The sequence below is a fragment of the Phaseolus vulgaris genome, chromosome 6 (assembly GCF_000499845.2).
Source record: "Phaseolus vulgaris cultivar G19833 chromosome 6, P. vulgaris v2.0, whole genome shotgun sequence".
Taxonomy (NCBI): Eukaryota; Viridiplantae; Streptophyta; class Magnoliopsida; order Fabales; family Fabaceae; genus Phaseolus; species Phaseolus vulgaris.
In genome coordinates this window covers 7,072,187-7,087,326 of record NC_023754.2, presented here as the reverse complement: position 1 = coordinate 7,087,326, position 15,140 = coordinate 7,072,187, and positions in this window count along the sequence as shown.

Below are 15,140 nucleotides of genomic sequence, written 5' to 3'. Positions count from 1 at the left end.
GACCATCTGATTGGAGTATAAAAAGGTTATTTTACGCTCTTATGCATGAACTAAGAAAGAGAGATTAATCAAAAACAATTTTCAAGATTTTAAAGATCTTTTGCATCATTTCAAGTTTGGAATAGAATTGTCTTGTAATTCTAAGCTTTAATCTTTGATTTACCCAAGTGTATTATATTCCCTTCTTCCTTGAACATTGTATTTTTGTGTGTTCTAGTGTGGTGCAGTTTCAGAAGGTGTTTCTGGAAACTGTATGGTTTACCAATATCTTAGTATGTTCCATTGTTGTAGCCTTGTCTAATCTTCCACATAAAAAAATATTTGTTTTTTTTTTCATATTGATCTCTATTTAGAGGAGTAGTGAGAACTTTATTTGAAAGAGAAGAGCAATGATGTTGGAAGAAGGAAGGGTGAAGATTGAGAAGTTTGATGGAAGAGACTTCAGATTTTGGAAGATGTAGATGAGAAACTATTTGTATAAGAAGAAGTTGATCAACCCTTAAAGGGGTAGAAGTCAAACAACATGGAGCATTCAAATAAGGAATTGCTACATCACCAAACACTCAATGTGATTCGATTGACATTGACCAAGAATATTGTGTTCAAAATTCTAAATGAGAAAACAACTATAGATCTTATGTAGATGTTGTCAAATATGTACGAGAAGCCATATGCAACCAACAAAGATTATTTGATACGCAAGCTAGTCAACCTTAAATGGATGAAGATAATTCAATTATTAATCAAATTAATGAATTTAACATAATTCTTGACAGCTAACATTAGTGAAGATCAACTTTGATGATAGGGTGAAAGCATTAATTCTATTTCATCTCTTTCGAATAGTTGGGATACAAGTACTCCAAATAGTAGCTCTATAAGTAATACCAAATTGAGATTTGATGACATTTGTGACTTGATCTTAAGCAAAAATGTTCAAGAGAGACTTAAGGGATAGTTTTGAGTATTGAAAATAACAAAAAAAAGTAGTCAAAAGGGCCAAAATAAAGGTCGAGGCATATCAAAATTCATAGAGGGAATGCATATAAAATTTCATAATTAAATTACTTATTGAAATTGTCAAAAAAATGAGTCATTTTACCAATCAATGTAAAACTCCAAAAAAAAAAGAACAACAATATTTGTTATGGGTTTCAAACAACATTAAACACTTATCTTTCTCTATGATGTTTTTCATTGTTGATAAAATCAAACCTCCTCTATTTTCTACTATTTTATTAAGCAAAATTGTTTTTTTTAACATTTTAAGTTTTAAAACATTGACTTTATTAAATCAAAAATAAGAACTTATAAATTCAAAAACTTATCATCCCAAATTATAAAATTAAGTTTTTATTTTAATTTTAAACAATATTTGAAATTAAGAATAATAAGCTTTTATATTAAATCTAAGTTTATAAGTTAACAAAACTATTCTTTTAACTATAGTTGACAAATCATTTTTTATAACTTGTTTATCATGTATTATTTTACTTCAACTAATAATCATATTGGTTTATTTAATCATTCTCCTTTAAAATTTTACATCTATATATGACATAACACCAAATTGTTAAGGTATAGATAACAATAATTTTGATAACAAATAATACCATGATTATCTTAAAAAAAATTACTTATAAGTAGTTTTGTGAATTTGGCATATATTTTGGTATATTTATGCCAAATTTGGTATTGTCAAGGAGGGATAATTTGGTATATTTACTTATATGTAGCATTGTTTTCGAGACATACTATTTTGGATTTGGATACTGATTTTGGATATTGTTTTGGACTGTTTTAAATACTGTCTTGGACTGTTTTAGGAACATATTGTCTCGACCATGGGTATATATTGTTTTAGATTATTTTGGCCTATTTTGGACACTGTCTTGGACTGTTTTGGACTGTTTTGGGAACATATTGTCTCTACCATGGGTATATATTGTTTTGGACTGTTTTGGATTGTCTTGGGCTATTTTGGATACTGTTTTGGACATTGTTTTGGACTGTTTTGGGAACATATTGTGTCTGCCATGGGTATATACTATTTTGGACTGTTTTGGATTGTTTTAGGCTATTTTGGATACTGTCTTGGACTGTTTTGGACACTGTTTTGGGAACATATTGTGTCTGTCATGGGTATATACTATTTTGGATTGTTTAGGCTATTTTGGATACTGTCTTGGACTGTTTTGGGAATATATTGTCTCTATCATGGGTATATATTGTTTTGGACTGTTTTGGATTGTTTTGGGTTATTTTGGATACTGTCTTGGACTGTTTTGGGAACATATTGTTTCTGTCATGGGTATATATTATTTTGGACTGTTTTGGATTGTTTTAGTCTATTTTGGATACTATCTTGGACTATTTTGGGAAGACGAGCGTTAATGTTGGTTGATTCCATTTTTATGTAGGATAAAATTGATGAGCTAATGCTGGAAAATCCGCATCACATATATCTCCAAATGATCTCGTTGGTATCATTTTTGGAAAGGAGCATCCAGGGAGGGTGAGAGGACTTTCATATGGAGACTATCCTACCCTTGCTTTCAGGAAATCCACAACAAGGGTAAGCAATATGAATAATGGTTCCTCTAGTGGTAGGTCTTCAACAAATGTTGAAGAAAAGGTAGAATGTAAGGACCGAGAAAAATAGTCTTAGAGTAGAAATGGTACAATTAAAATGACACCTGAATATTTTATTATTAAAGTGAAAAAGCTATATAAATAGAAAATTAGTTATCCAGGTTTCATTTTAAAAGAACCACCATCTCTCTAGAAGTTTCATTTTCCTTTCCTCTCCCTTCTCTCTAAGATTCTGACCTCCTTGCTCATCTGTTTGACGATCGGAGTCCACCATTAGACTTCCGGCAGCAAGATCTGCAAGACTGCCCGATCAGAATCTTTGATAGAGTAAGTTCATTTTTGTTCCCTTTTTCCTTTCCTCTCCCTTCTCTCTAAGATTCTAATCTCCTCGATCATCAGTTTGACGATCAGAGTCTGCCATTGGACTCCTGACAGTGAACTCTACGAGATTTCCCGATCAGAATCTTAGATAGAGTAAGTTCATTTTTGGCTCATTTTCTTAGAATTGGTTTACACAGTTTTACATTTACGACATTTATAACTGACGCCAATTACGCGCTTAAAACCGCCACTTTATACAATGCATAATATTGCGTCTGTTACAACGGTTCTCAATTGACCGCCACATTAAACTTTGTGGCAGCAAGAATTACGGTGATACGCGATACCGCCACAGACGTATAATGCAGCAGTTAAAAACACCAGTTTTTACAAAAATAACTGTCGCAGTATACATGTTTTTTTTTTTTAGTGTTAGTTTATAATAGATTGTTTAAGACCATAAATCTATATGATCAGTTTTAAACAAAAGTCTTAAACGTAATTTAAAGAAGAATTTGCCATATAAAAAAGTTAGACACAAATATAAGAAGATAGACACATGTTATATCAAAACTATATATATATATATATATATATATATATATATATATGCAAAGATAAAAAGATATAAGTCCCATAGAAGTGTTGGATACTAGTTTCATAAGACCAAATGAGCTAAAAAAAAAACGTTGAATGGATGGATAAACTAGAGGCGGGGTGTGGGTAAACTCACTAATCCATTTTCTTATAATTAAAATTGATTTTTTTTAAAGAGTTAAATTTTTGTATTGGATTGTTTAAAAGATATAAGTATTTAATAATATTATAATTTAAATATTTAAAATTTAGAAATTAAGTTTCAGATTGTAATTGAGTAGTTAACATGTATAAATAATAATTTTTTTTAATTTATATCATTGAAGTCATTAAGTTAACTTGTTAAAAACTTAAAAAACATATTTACATAATTTAATACAGTTTTAATATATATTTAAAATTGTAAAATTAAATTAATAAAATTATAAAAAAAAAACTTGTGGACTAATTTTTTGACCTACGAACTTGATAGACTAAAACCAAACAAAATGACCCATTTTAACATTCTAAATCCAAATTAAATAGAAGTACTTAACAAATAAATAAAAAGTTCTTTAAAGTGACTTTTCTCTTTAAAGTTTATTTATCATATTGAATAAATAATTCATTAAACTTATTTTAGTGACGGAGTCTTGATAGATTCCATTTTAAAGGACTGAAAATTGGTTTAAAAGTTAAGGAAGTTTAACAGTTTTTTCCTCAAATTGCTTACTGAACAAGAAATGTATGAGCAGATGAAGAGTCAAGAGGTTATATGAAGAGACATCCAGTTTTAAGAAGAGCGTAGAGAAAACGAAAAGACGTCTTTGTTGTTCTGCATAATACATTTATGTCAAAAGCTATCTCTCACATGTACTTTTTCCATTATGAGAATTCTATAAAATCTCTATTACCTTTTCATTTTCTTAAAAGAAGCACCACCATGATTTTACTTCTTCACTTTTTATTTAGTCACTTCAGAAAAGATACTAAGGTACATATTTCATAAAAGATGGTCAGGGAAATATAGGAATGAATGATTTAATAAAATTTAGGTATTTAGGTGAAGTTATATTTAGTATTTTCAATGGTTTTAACTATATCATTAAGTAGCTTGTCTTTTTTAAGTAAAATTACGAATTACTAACAATTTTTATAAATTATTGGAATAGCGCAACTTATTTGCGATTTTACAACCTGTAGTACTTAGAGATTTTGTATCCCCTATTACTTTCCAATAGTTTTTTAAACTCTTGTTACCTTCATCGGTTTTTTAAACTCTTGTTAGTTTTTGAAGGTTTTATATCCTGTTATTTCTTGGCAACTTGTAATCCCTGTGTTAGTAATTAGTTTTCTGTTTTTCCTTCAGGTTTCAAAACCCTGTTAATTTACTTTTTTTTGTCTTGTTTTAATGCACATATTTTTAATGGACAAAGAATAAAATAAAATAAATGGAGCATTTAAAGGATGCTTCAACCTTTATACAAATTACAAAGAAATGTCTTCACAAAAACATGTTTACAAAAATAAGAACTCTTCACAACAAACAAAATTTATGTTTGACACCACACTCCCAAAATCTAAAAACTTTGCCCAACATTAAGACGGTTAGAGTCTCACATGTTGAACAAGGTGTTTTGATGTCTTCAAATCCAATAGGAATGCTTGAGGACTTTGCTGCTGCTTTTTTTTTTTTGTGTCTAGTAGTCTTTGAATTGTTAATCCACTCTTTAAGATGATCCAAAGTTAATTGAATTTTAATCCTTATTCATTACAAGAAAATCTTGAATTACATACAACCCAAATTCTTATGTAAGGCAATAAATTCGTATGTAACATAGTTACATACAGATTACATACAGGAAAAAATCCGTATGTAAAATTGTCGTAAGTAACTATTACATACGGATTTCAAATTCGTATATAATTACATATAGATAAATTTGTATATAATTTTTCAAATTCGTATATAATTACATATAGATAAATTTGTATATAATTACAATCGGATAAATTCGTATGTAAGTATGTACAGAGTTACATACAAATACATCCGTATGTAACAGTGGACATACTTACATACAGATTTATCTGTATGTAATAGTGTGCAGTTGTTTTAATATTTGATGGCCCTAGACGTTCTACACCTGCATATATTTATCAACATTCCACTTATGAGAATTCATTCAAAGACAAAATTCATCAACATTCAGACTTGCCCATAAATAAGAATTCATTCAAAAACAATATTCATCAACATTCAGACCTGCCCATAAATACAATACTATTTCCAAATGTATGTCATTAAACAAAAATAGAAACTAATAAAAGGAAACTCAAGTCATAACAAAGTTTTAAATAAGCTAATAATTATTATAATCTTGACCAGGTGAATTTTGTTGTTCATCATGATTACTATCATTTTGCACTTCATTATTATCTTGCATTTGATTCTGTTGAGTTAGTTGTGGGGTATTTGGCTGCTGAAAAATATGTTGTGCAGTTGCTGCTACTTCAGGTGGTAGATATTGCATCATAAAATATTGAAAGGATTGAAATCGAGCATTCATGTGTTGAATTTGCTGCCTAAGTTCAACAATTTCTTCTGAATCAACTTTGTTATTACTAGAAGATGCTTGAGTTTCTTGTAGGTAGCGATCAACACAGTCGTCCTGACGATCGATACGCCCAACCCCATATACTCGTCATTTGTACCTTCCACCTACAGCTTCTAACCAATAACGGTTTCTCAATCTTTCCTCCTCAACAGTATCTAATGGAGTAGATATTGAGGCAGACATAGATTGTGACTCAGATAATGCTTGAGAGAATCTACTTTCAAAATCTTCCTATTAAAATGAAAAATATTTGTTATCATAGTAATTAATGTACATAAAAAAAATTAAGAAAAAGTTAAAAAAAAACTAACATGTGTCCGCCTCGATCTATCATCTACAAAATCCTCAGTGCTCTTCCGTATATGTGTTTGTTGAAACACTTCATCAACATGGACCAAGCGACCAAGTTCCTCTGTCTATAAAGAAAACATTTTATAAATTAAAAGGAGGTAATAAGTAATCATAGATTAATACAAAATTTTATATGGAAGTCATACCAAACGAATAGCGTGTTCATGCACACTAATGGATCCTCTAGTGTGCAGACATCCACCTTTTTCGGAAAAAACGATTCTTTTTAGCTGTATCACATTTGGATCGATACAAAGGCATGTTCAACTGTTCCAGGAGGCTGTTCCAAACACTATTTCCAATCCATTCTTGTCGTTTACATTCTTGGTGAACATCTTTAAACATTTGTGAAAGGGTGTGAGAAGCCATTGTATGGAAATTTTTCTTAATTTTGTCCTCATTCTCAACCCTCCATGTGACCTTCCTCTGCAAAACAACAAGAATCATCAATCCAAATTGTAAAATATACATTTTTTAAAGGGAATAAAAAAACAAGTACCTTAAAACATTGAAAAAATATATCTCGGTTAGCCGTTGCGATTGCCCCCCCCCCCCCCCCCCCCCCCCGCCCCCCATGTTGACCATGGCTCACCAAATTGTTGCTTAATGGTGGTAGTGATGGCCTTTGATGCAATTTTTTATGGATAAAACCTAAATACCAAAATAAAGTTAGTCAAAATTATAAGACAATAATAGTAAATTATATGAATTGAATTTTATCATATTCTTACCCTCCCCCAATGGGCTGAATCAGAGGGCGATCACCAGTTGAAAGGACTTCATCCTCTACGTTATTGGCTGCAAAAGTTGAATGCGTCCCTCCAAAATTTGTATATGGGGATGGTGTAATATTTGGTGGGGTTGATGCATTTGAACCAACATGTAGAGATGGTGTTGATGCAATAGCATCTGCTGCTACTGGTGGGGTGGATTGGGTAGCATCTGCTACTGGTGGGTTACATCCATGAGTTGAAGAAGGAATAGGTGAATTAGGTTGACTAGATGATGGATTTTGGTTGTTAAATCGTGATAACAATTTTATCACATAATTTTTTTCCCTTTTTTTTGTTGTTACTCGATGATGGTTGATCATAACCTCCTGATGACATCTATATATATGACATGAAATGATAATGAAGGTAATATAAGTTTATCAATGGAGAAAAATATGTTGAATATAGTTGAATAAAAAAAATCCAATAATCATGCACAAATTTCATCAGCAAACATAAACCAACAATATGACATGAGATTAACTGGAGTAATAAACAATATGTTAACAACAACAATACAATACTAGTTCCTACAATAGATATTATTTGTTAAACATTTGCTTCTTAAGTCTATTCAGAGTTAGAGATGTCAAAGTCATCTCCATATTCATCTTCACTTTCTCCCTCTTCATTGTCTTCCTCCCATTCATTTGTTTCTTCATCTATTTGATATTCAAATGATGATACATTGTTTATGTCCACTTCTTGAAGCTCAGCCTCTAAATCTTGTAATTCTGAAACCCTTTCAACTTCAATCACTTCATTAACATGTGACATTTCATCAACTTGATATGGCACTTCAACTTGTACATCATCAGAATCTATACTACCTCTGGGCTTCGTTTTGATTGCAACACACCAGCCATGTTTGTCTCTGCGTGATGTTGGATATGGTACATAATAAACTTGTCGAACATTATGTGCAATGTTAAAAGGATCAAATGACACATATCTTCTATCCATTCGAATATCCACAATACCATATTTGGAATCTACTCGTGTACCTCTTGTTGATGGATCAAACCAATTACAGTAAAATAATACAACTTTCTTATCTGAGGTCGAAGAATTGTACTCCACCTCATACATGTGTTGAATCACACCGTAGAAAGCATCCTCACCTCCTTCTGTAAGACCCTTTACATGGACCCCACTATTTATTGTTTTCTTTCCCTCGCTCCATATGTGAGGGTGGAATTTGTACCCATTCACAAAGAATGTGTGCCATTCTTTTACACACCTTAAAGGACCAAGTGATAAATCTCTTAGGTGTTGGTTCTTCACATCTAAAGGGTCTTTATGAACCTATAAATATATCAATGTCATTAATTTTTTATGAAATGGTTAAAGAAGTCAATAAAAAGTAAATTATAGAATTTCTAGATACATACTTGTGTCCTAAACCACAAAGGGAAATTTGCATGTATACGAGTTGAAGCATGTGATTCAGAAATTTCATTAGAATGTAAGAAGGAGCTGTCAATATATAGGTGTTAATGCATTAGGTTAGCGATAACTTAATGGATGAATAACAGTGTTTTAAAAGAATATCTTGCATGACGCTTACTCAAGGTATGGTTTAACTTCATTACAGTTGATCAAAACATGAACATGAGCTGAGCTCAATTCTTCATCAGTTAACCAACGAGTGATCTCCCTCCCAGAATGACGTCCAGGTTGGTCAAAGACAAATAAGATTGATGGAAGCCTTTCACTTTCAATGTCCACTTCATTTATACAATGTTGTGGTCTTAACATGAAGTTGTTGAAATAGTGTGAACAAAAATGAGTTGTCTCACGATGTAAATAAGATGCATAAATAGATCGTTCTACCCTAGCCTTATTTTTCACTGAACGTTTAGCATATTCCATGAATCTACAATCAAAGAAATTAGTTATGATTGATAATTATAGTTCACATTAAATAAAGACTAATAACTCTTATTATTACCTTTCAAATGGATTGGAGAATTCATGGAGTGGTAGCAGACTGATTGAAGCTTTACATCGAGTTTAAGAGTGAATTGGGGAGATTTGGGAGTGATTTAGGTGCTAGGAGGTAAAAAGAGGTAAGACCAACTTTCTAGGGTTTTCACTAGGCCTAGAAGGCTCTGTATAAAAGGGAGATTTGGGAGAGAATGAGCTTCAATTTTGAATACTTCATTCAATTAATGCAAATTTTAATACATGGTTTGAATTCGAGTTATTTATAGATGAAGAAGAAGGAAGTAGCTTGCTCCTTAAAATACCAAAACTCTAGTTCAGCAATTTTAACTATGGTGCGGTTTAATGGCTTAAAGAGGTTTCATGTAGGTCTTCTTAATACAAGTCTTATAAATGACTATTCTTCTATTTATACAAACAGTTCTTTTGTCTTCATTCTTGTATATGGTAGCTTGGATTGTCCTCCATCAAGTTTGCTTTTGTACACTTTGCATTGATCCACGCCCAAGCATTTAATTGGCCAGTGCATAAAACTTCTTTCGCATCTTGTTTTTCCCCTCTAAAATAATTGCATTTCTTTGTTGCCAAATATTCTTTACCATAGCAACTCACATAGTTTTCCATATTTCTCAAAGCACTCAGACTCGGTAAGCAAAATTGTTGCAACTGCATATTGGAAAGATAATGAGAGACAATATGTACTCCCACCCATTTGTGACACATACTCTATACCGTCTCTGAAAACTTATAAGTATAAAAAAGGTAATTAACAAATTCATCAACAGATTCACACATAACACGGTTATACATAACTCGCAAGGATTATTCCTCTTTTTCTTTAATTATCTCTTATTCAGACTCTATTTAGGATAAATCTCCAAACCAAAACTTGGGTCGAAGGTTGCACCTTCAACTTCCAAATGTCCTGCTTACCATATGATTTCTCTTGTACCCTATTCAACAAAAAAAAAAATTATAAGCAAATATGACAGAATATCTAGCATCAACCTCACCCAACCAGATCCACTAATCTTCTTCACTAATGACAGGTTTTACACGTTGCACCTCTTTCAACAACTTCTACACTGAACAATGATCCCAATTAAGCTCCTCCATTTAAGCTCCTACACTCACCCAAACTCTGTCCAGTTACCCATCCCTTTGGTAATTTTTTATTAAATTCATCTAGCCCAACCACCTTTCTTGCCAAAAAAATATTTTGGAACCATTTCCCAATTTCCACCAAATTTTTTCTCCAAACCATTGACCATTGTACATCTCATCAATAACTTTTTTTAACATTCCACCACCATCTAGACTTATTTCTTGTAACCCCCTACTATCGAGCATCCTTCAAGACCCATACTTAGATTCAAGTACTTCCTTCCACAAACCAAATTTTTCAAATCCTAATCTCGATTTCCACTTAGAGAGGAGAGTCATATTGAAAAAATTTATGTCTTTTACCCCATACCTCCCTTCTCCTTTGACATACAAACTTTTTCCCATTTAACCTAAGTTATATTTAATGCACATGAATCCCAAAACAAGTGAAAAAGATAAAAAGGCACAAATTTAAAAATTTTGGTATTTATAATTAAAATGTAACATTCATAAAAGGAACAAAGAACAAAGTCTACAAATTCAAGGTAAAATAATGTAATCAACAAAATTTAAAGGTTAAACATAGTGAAACATTGCAATATCATTCGTTCTCAATCATAAAGTTAGAGATAATGAAAAATTAAATAACATTTTTCAATTATGGTTCTTGATGTTGATGATTTATTTCTTCGTTAGGAACATTTCATTAATCAGATACCTAACATATAAAAAATAATCATAAATATTAATATTCAAATTACAATATAAAATATATATTAATTTAATCATGATATAAATATTATCAATGATACTATTACGAAGTGGACTTTAAGCCTAACTCAATCCCATAAAACCGGCTCAATAAGGTGAGGTTTGCACCCACTTATATACAATGAAAGACTCTAATCTCTAGTCGATGTGGGATCTCCAACACACCCCCCTCACGCCGAGACTGCCAACTCGTGCGTGGGACTATATATTTTGGGTGGTCCGATAGCGGCCCGATAGCGGGTGGCACGATAGGCCCAACAAATACTCGCTAGGATAGGCTCGAAAATGGCTCTGATACCATATTACGAAGTGTACTTTAAGCCTAACTTACGAAGTGGACTTTAAGCCTAACTCAACCCCATAAAACCGGCTCATAGGGTTGAGGTTTGCACCCACTTATATACAATGAAAGACTCTAATCTCTAGTCGATGTGGGATCTCCAACAGATACATTAAACATAGCAAAGTCATGAGGCAATTCTCCTTTATAGTTTTGTCAAAAAGTCATCATTGTCTTCATTTCATTCACTTATTAGGTCAATATAGAAACCTATTTTAGAAAATTAGTCTAATTGAATAATATGTAAAAATATGTTATTGCTATAGAGAGAGACCCAACATGTTTTTACATGAATATAAACTTGCTAGTGCGAAAAGTCCAAGTAATTGGACACCGCACATATGGTTGCAAGTAGTAAAGAAGACACAAATTCTTGGTAGAGATGTTATTATATCTAAAGAGTGCTCATAAATACGACACATCATATTCAGTCATCCAAAAAAAAAATATGTAACCATCTGTCTTATGCATGATGACAATGTAATCAAAGGAATCATAAAAATTCACAATGAGCATATGGTTGCGAGATTAGACAATTGTTCTTCTTAAAATCCATAACATATATCATTATATTCATCTTTGTTTTTGCTGACGAGGCACATATAATACTCTTGATCTTCATAATCTTGTGGACAAGCTTAATTTTCATTTTATCATCATCACATTTTAGCAGCAAATTTTTTTACCTATTTTTAGCTTTTGTATTCTAGTCTCCATATGCAAAAAAAAAATTATGTATACTTTTCCTTATGCTAATTGTAGCTTTTTCAGAAAAATATTACGAAGATTAAGAACTTCTAATACAACATGGACAAAAAAATACCAAGGTACATGTACAAAGAATAATAAAACACTATTAGAATCAATCTTTATCATTGAACATCACCGAAAAAAAGTTCACATAAGTAACTGAAACTAAAATTTGCAAGTTTAAACCTTATGCAATTAAAAAAAAATAAAATCCACTTAACCGAGAGAAGCAACAACTTAATAAAAAAATCATAAACAAACAAATTAAATTTGTTGATGCATGGTTAACCAACCATTGACTACAAGTCTCACTTTTAAATTTTTTTAAATAGCAATGCAATATAATCAACATTAATTATTAACCCAATTTTGTAAGTGTGTATAAGAAGGAAAACTTAAAGATATCTCACTATACGTGATAACGTGATGGAAAGTTATCCAACCACAACATCCACATAATAAGGAGATTGAAGACCTAGAGTTTTATTCAAAGATTTATTAACATAAATGGACTTAATTGGAATTTTGTCTATCTTTTGTAGGTCCAATTAAATAGGACAACTCTAGGATGAAGAAATTCACAAAATATATCTGAGAGGATCTTCACACCATAAAATAATACTAAAGCCTTAGCTAGAAGATTTTAGTAACATTATAACTCAATTGGTCTTAGTAGGGTCAAGTCATCATCATTTTGGACCAATCTTTAGTTTAAATAATTGTATTTTGTATATTGGAATTTAATGGGCCATGTATTGGGCCAAGTAATGCAAAATAATGGGGCCATAAATTTCGGCCAAGTAGAGTAGGATTTTAGGCTTGTATATAGGTCTATATTAGCTTAGGGTTTTCTTAAACCTAGTCATACAAGGGAAAATGCATGTTAGTTGGGCTCCAAGTTAGGATTTTGTAAGGCTCCCTTCACACTCTTCCTCAAGCCTCCTATAAATAAGAGTGTTCTATCTTTTTTAAGTTGGAATTAGTAATTAAATGTTGTCCATTTTTTCATTCTACTTGTTCCTAAGTTTTCCCTAGGTTAGTCTCTTTCTAGCCTAGACTCTTCCTTGGTGAGTTGGCCTTACTTCTCACTCTCACATATTCCTCCATTCCTCTTCAACCACGAAATTCTATTTCTTTTGCAAATACATTTCCTCTAATCTTCATCCAAAAAGATAAATAAATAAAAAACACTAAAAGGGCAAGGACCCAAACCTAAAGCCTTAACACGTCCACAATGTTTTTGGCTTTGAAAGCATAAGCTAAGGAATCACTACTTGATATTTCTTTTGATATGGAGGATGACGAGGTTGATTCATATGCTTGAATTTGTTTTCCACAAACAAGAAGAAACAAATTAAAATAACATGAAGTGTGGTTGACAATTATAAACTTTATTATAATTGAAACAAATTTCCCTCATTTCATCACTCACAAATGCTCAATTAGCATGTTTATGTGTAACTATCCATACCTCTCTTCTACTAACCTTGTGGCCACACTCTTTTCCTATAAAATTTAAGAAAAAGAATATGACACATAAAGCAAGAAATTAAAACATAAGTTTTACATGAAGATATATAGTATTGTCATCATTTCATTCCTTTTCCTCACAATGCTTACGTGAGCAATGTTTTGCTTTTCCTTATTCTCTTTATTTTTTAGGACATTGTGTAGAAGTAAGTTATACCTTTGTTTTCGAATTTATAGAATAATTTGTAAAAGAAGTACAATTATGTTTATCTATTCCTTTTAGAGTCATTGCGATCAATTCATCTCTAGTACGTGTTCCATCATTATTTGAAATTTTCGCTTAACCATTGTTGGAAGCAAAATTAGGATTGCTAGTATTGTGAAGTTTGGTTTTAGTTCCAAATTGTATAACAATGAGGGATATTATTCTCAATGTTGCTATGTAAGCAACACATTGTAAAGATTTTAGATACAACAAAATAAAATACTTCCTAATATAGTCGTGGACATGGGCATACACATTCTATGTCGGACCATGTTAAACTCTTATGTCATTCTCTCTCTCTCTCTCTCTCTCTCTCTCTCTCTCTCTCTCTCTCTCTCTCTCTCTCTCTCTCTCTCTCTCTCTCTCTCTCTCTCTCTCTCTCATTTTTCTATCGTTTTGATCCTTACAAATGGTATTCAAAACGAATATCTTAGTATGTTCCATTGTTGTAGCCTTGTCTAATCTTCCACATAAAAAACTATTTGTTTTCTTTTTTCATATTGGTCTCTATTTAGAGGAGTAGTGAGAACTTTCTTTGAAAGAAAAGAGAAATGATGTTGGAAGAAGGGAGGGTGAAGATTGAGAAGTTTGATGGAAAACTATTTGTATAAGAAAAAGTTGTATCAACCCTTAAAGGGGCAGAAGTCAAACAACACGGAGCATTCAAATTAGGAATTCCTACCTCACCAAACACTCAATGTGATTCGATTGACATTAACCAAGAATGTTGTGTTCAAAATTCTAAATGAGAAAATAACTATAGTTCTTATGCAAATGTTGTCAAATATGTACGAGAAGCCATATGCAACCAACAAAGTGTATTTGATACGCAAGCTAGTCAACTTAGATGGATGAAGATAATTCAATTATTAATCCACATTAATGAATTTAACACAATTCTTGACAGCTAACATTAGTGAAGATCAACTTTGATGATATGGTGAAAGCATTAATTCTATTTCATCTCTTTGGAATAGTTGGGATACAAGTACTTTAAATAGTAGCTCTATAAGTAATATCAAGTTGAGGTTTGATGACATTTATAACTTGATCTTAAGCCAAGATGTTCAAGAAAGACTTAAGGGATATTTTTTATTCTGGTTCAATGTTGAGTATTGAAAATAAAAGAAAAAGTAGCCAAAAAGAACCAAAATAAAGGTCGAGCATATCAAAATCCATAGAAAGAATGCATATAAAATTTCATAATTAAATTACTTGTTGAAATTGTGAAAAAATAGTCATTTTACCAATCAATGTAAAACTCC